The sequence below is a fragment of the Triticum dicoccoides genome, chromosome 2B, assembly GCF_002162155.2.
Source record: "Triticum dicoccoides isolate Atlit2015 ecotype Zavitan chromosome 2B, WEW_v2.0, whole genome shotgun sequence".
NCBI classification, from domain to species: Eukaryota; Viridiplantae; Streptophyta; class Magnoliopsida; order Poales; family Poaceae; genus Triticum; species Triticum dicoccoides.
Window position 1 is genome coordinate 230312291 of NC_041383.1, and position 4624 is coordinate 230316914.

A 4624-nucleotide genomic window follows, 5' to 3' on the forward strand; every position below is an offset into this window, starting at 1 on the left:
TGTCATCTACCCCGACCACTTCGTCTACTCTGACCATCGTTGGTGACATCGGCCCCCACGCCGATTGGCGCCACAACCGTCGTCGAGTCTTCTTCTTTGCTGGCCCTCCGATTCCTCGACATGGCGTACAACTCGTGCAGGTCCCTCATCTCCGCATGCCTGGTGCTGGCAACGCCGATGTGTGCCTTCATCCACGACTTGTCCCCGGGCCTGGTAAGCCTGGTCGATGCTTCGTCAACTTCGTCTTCGTCTGTCTTTGCATGCCCGGTGCTGGAACCACCGACGCGTGCCTTCATCTACGACGTGTCCCGGGGTCTGGCACACCCGATGCGACGCCTTGTCAACATCATCCTCCTCCTGGCACACCACTACCTCGTCACCACTGCACCCATGACTAACTCGGCGCCTCCTTGCACCCGCGGCTCCACGGCGACTCCCTTGACACCGGCAACCCCGACTCGACATCGACCACGGCGTTCTTCGCATGGCTACCTCGACCATGGCTACACCACCCTACGCTCTCGGCTACCTCGACATCGGCACAAAGGGTTATCATCCGCTTGAGCAACTCGTCGGCTTCCTCTACAGTCAACGTGTCCGTCCGCGACGCTCCCGCTACGACTGCGGGGTGATGTCAGCCCGTCGGCCGCTGTTCTCTCCAGTCTGACCGTCCGCGAGCTCCTGTTTTTCGCAACGCTACCGGTACGACTGCGGGGGGATGTTAGAGATATATTTGGTAGTAGAGCTTGCCCGGAATTAGATAGAGTTATTTTCATCTTATCTCTGGGAGGTGTCTTGCCCTCCAAGTCGTGTACTGACTATATACTCGCCCTCGAGACTCAATAATACAATCATCATATTCCGCCAATCCCTCTCTCCCTTCTAACAGTCTAAACGGTTACACCTTCCACATCGCTTTCTTTTCACAACACAAACCGGACTGTTTTTTTCCAAAACTTACAAGTTCATGTCTGGTCTAATATACATTCGAAGATCTTTTCACAACACAAACCGAACTGCCTTTTGTCCAAAATTTAGAGGTTCATGTTTCGTTTAAAATAAATTCGAAAATTGCAAGACTTTCAGGTTGTGTTTCAGTTTTTTCTTAAAGGTTGTGTTTCCGGGTGCCACCCCGCTAGCTGCCGTCGCCACGCGCCAACTGCCGCCCGTCCACATCGCGTGCTCCGTCCCCCACGCGGCCACACCACACCACAGTACAGTACACCGCAGCACACTGCACACGACTCCGGCCTCCGCTCCGCCTCAGCCATGGTCTCCCTCCGCTTCCCCACCGCCACCTTCGCCCGCCTCCCTCCTCCCCCGCCTCCCCACCGCGCCGCCATCGCCGCCGCAATTGCCGCCGCCGCGGCGGCGGCAGCCGCAGCCGGCTTCGCCCTGACCGCCAAATCTGCCGGTCGGCCCGCTCCCGCGCCCGGCGCACTCTGCACCCCTCTGGGCCTCCCTCTCCCTTGCCGACAGCGGCGCCCCCAGCAACGTCGAGCCCCGCACCGGCGCCGCATTCCCCGCCGAGACCGCCGGCGGGCGCCGCCTCCTCGGCGTCGGCCTCCGCAAGACCACCATCCTCGGCCTCAAGTCCATCGACGTTTACGCGTTCGGTAACTAATCAAATTTTCTTCCTTTTTTTTACATTGACAACTATAGTCGCATCGCATATTTACGGTAGAAAAGGAAACTGCAACATCGACACAGATCGTAAAATGCTGTAAACTGCAACGCCGAGAAGAGATTGTGAAATGTTGCTCTGTGCAGGCGTTTATGCGGATGACAGCGATCTGAAGCAGCTGAGGGACAAATACCAGAAGCTTCCCATCTCTGATCTGAAGGAAAGCGACGAGCTGATCAACGATGCACTAGAGCGCGACATACGTATGACGGTCAGGCTTCAGATAGTTTATGGGAGGCTGAGCATTGGCTCAGTTCGGAGCGCTTTTGAGAAGAGTGTAGGAAGCAGGCTTCAGAAGTTTGGGGGGTCAGACACCAAAGAGTTGCTTCAGAGGTAAATGCAATTCTGGTTCTTGATGAAGTGCTCTTGTTGAGAGAAGCAAATGTACATCCTTGATACTGGTTTGCAGTTGCAGACTGGCTGGATCCACTGCTATCTTCATCCTATATTTGATTTAGTTATAACTTTTAACCACCCATGGTTATCAAGTTCAGTTTAGGATTGACAAAAGGAACTAGATATCTAGTATGTTGCATTTAGTTTCAAACTGGACCTAGAAAGATTTTAGGATGCATATTACATGAATCTCGTGAAGACTTGAACCATTTTTTAGTTAGGTTTTGTGTAATTGAATTGGCCATTATTTTTGCTGCTGAGTGTTCACTTTTCTAAAGTTTTGGAGCTCAGGTTGGTCGGATTACATTAATGGTACTGAAACAATGTTGGCACTTGATCATAACTGCTGTTGTTAATAATCCATCTACAATGCAGGGCTGTTAGAGACCTGAATGTGTTCAGTTTCATACTGAAGGAAATTTCTTATTCTGGTGCTACTACTAAGGAGCTTTGGTCGTTACATGCCAAAACTGTTATCTAACCAGTATCTTCTATAATCGGCCAACTTAGTCCTGAAATATTCAGACTGTATTTACTGAAGTGTGTCAGTGTTGGTTTACATGAATGATACTTGCTCCACTGCTGTGTTTAATCATATTGTCCAATCCTAGCATATGCTATGCTCGCCAAGTTCAACTATCAATATCTAATTTTCTCATCTGATTTTGACACCTTGATCTTCTGCAGTTTTGTTTCACTTTTCAAGGACGAGTACAAATTACCAAAGGGATCTGTAATTGAGCTTTCGAGGGAATCAAACCATGTTCTTAAAATAAGCAGTAAGTCATTTTGTTTTCGCTTCCCTTTATTTTTAGATGATTTGAGAACTTAGGATATGATTTGTGTTGATGGAAGGAAGGAAAGATTTAAGAGTCAGAAAGATATGTTGGTTATTCACAATGAATCGGCTTGTATTCAGTGTCCGAGTACCAGTCAGCATACACTTACTTTTCTTCACTCATTTGATTCATGTATTCGACATGGAGATTACTGAAAATAATAATGAAATCAATCTATTATTGTAATAACTTATAAATTTTTCATTGTATTTGCTAATACTTGAAAAAAGTCCAGCAAATGGTGACTACTTGCACTAATAATGGTATATGCTAAAGCTGTATAGAATTTTTGGTACGAACAAAAGCTATATAGATTCCATGTATTGTGTGGAATCTACTTTTGGGTATAAAGTAAACCATCACTGCTCGTTCTTAGAAAATAAGGATTCCACTTGTGGCATTTATATGCAATGGTAAAGATCCTCATTATGTCCATACGGTATTTCTGTCAGCTACCCATGACTTTCCTTTGTTTATTAAAAGGTTATTAGAAATCTTGATTAATAAGATCTTCATTTATGTGTAGTTGAAGGAGAAGACGTGGGAAGTATCCAGAACAAGCTCTTGTGCCAGTCTATCTTAGATCTTTACATTGGAGACGACCCGTTTGATAAGAATGCGAAAAACAACATCCAAGGAAGTTTGGCTAGCATTCTTAAAGCTTAGGAGTAGTGCTTGAATTTTAGTTACACTAAGTTTTGTAAACAAGTTGTCATTTTAGCTCCAAGAGCACTCTAATGCCTCTTCAAACATTTATGGGACGAGTGAGTTGCCTTCTGGCCCTAAATTCCGTTCGGTCAAAGGAATAAAACTATGCTAACTTAGGTCTTCATCTTGCGTGACATTTCAGTGGCTTTTACTCAGTTTGATGATTACATGACATGATTACAAGAAAGCATTAAAGCTACTACTCACTCTGTAATCTAATATAAGACTTTTTAGGTTATTTAGTGACCTAAAAAGTCTTATATTAGTTTATAGAGGGAATATAACCCAAATTCCTGCATATGGGCTGGAATGGATTGAAATTTGGTCAGCATTTTTTTTATATAGCTTTGCTTTTGATTTGTTGTTTCGCGGACATTTGGACGCGGCCCCCTTGCATCCCTTGGCGCCGGTGTGTCGCACCTTGGTTGGAGGAACCAGGGGCAGGATGTGGTTGTTGTTGATGGTGCTTGGCCGAGAGGGTAGGCCTGACGTTTTCACTTGAAGCTGGATCATTGGGTGTTATCGTGGCAACCAGATGCCCATCGCTCAAGGCGCTCGCCTTGCTTGGTTATTTGATGATGGAAGCCAAAGACCTCTATTTGGTTGAGCTTCGAGATCTTTGAAATACTGGTGTGCTCCTTGCTAGCACTGCAAACTATTTTCTTCTTCGTGAATGAAATGCAACACTAATGCTTTTCATCAAACTACTAAACTCAGCTTATTGTCATTGAAATGTAATGTCATGAACTCATTTATAAGTATTGCGAAAAACATGAGTAGTATTATGCTAGGCGCTGCTTACCGGCATTTGTCGCGAGGGTATGGTTCCAGTTGCATGGTTGGTCGACATCATGACTGTGCGTGTGTGCGGTTGTGTGATGATGGATTGATGGATTGACGTGTGGTAGTAACACATGGCGACTTTGTATAGGTGGTGCTCTTTGAGAGCTAGGCCTTAAGTTTCAGGGGTGAAAACTCTAGGTAGGAGTTTTTTGGT

At 46.2% G+C, this 4624-nt stretch overlaps 1 pseudogene; it reads left to right on the forward strand.

Moving 5' to 3' along the window:
- The first annotated feature begins 1174 nt into the window (after nucleotides 1-1174).
- Nucleotides 1175-3751, forward strand: LOC119367605 (annotated as a pseudogene).
- The last annotated feature ends 873 nt before the right edge of the window (nucleotides 3752-4624 follow it).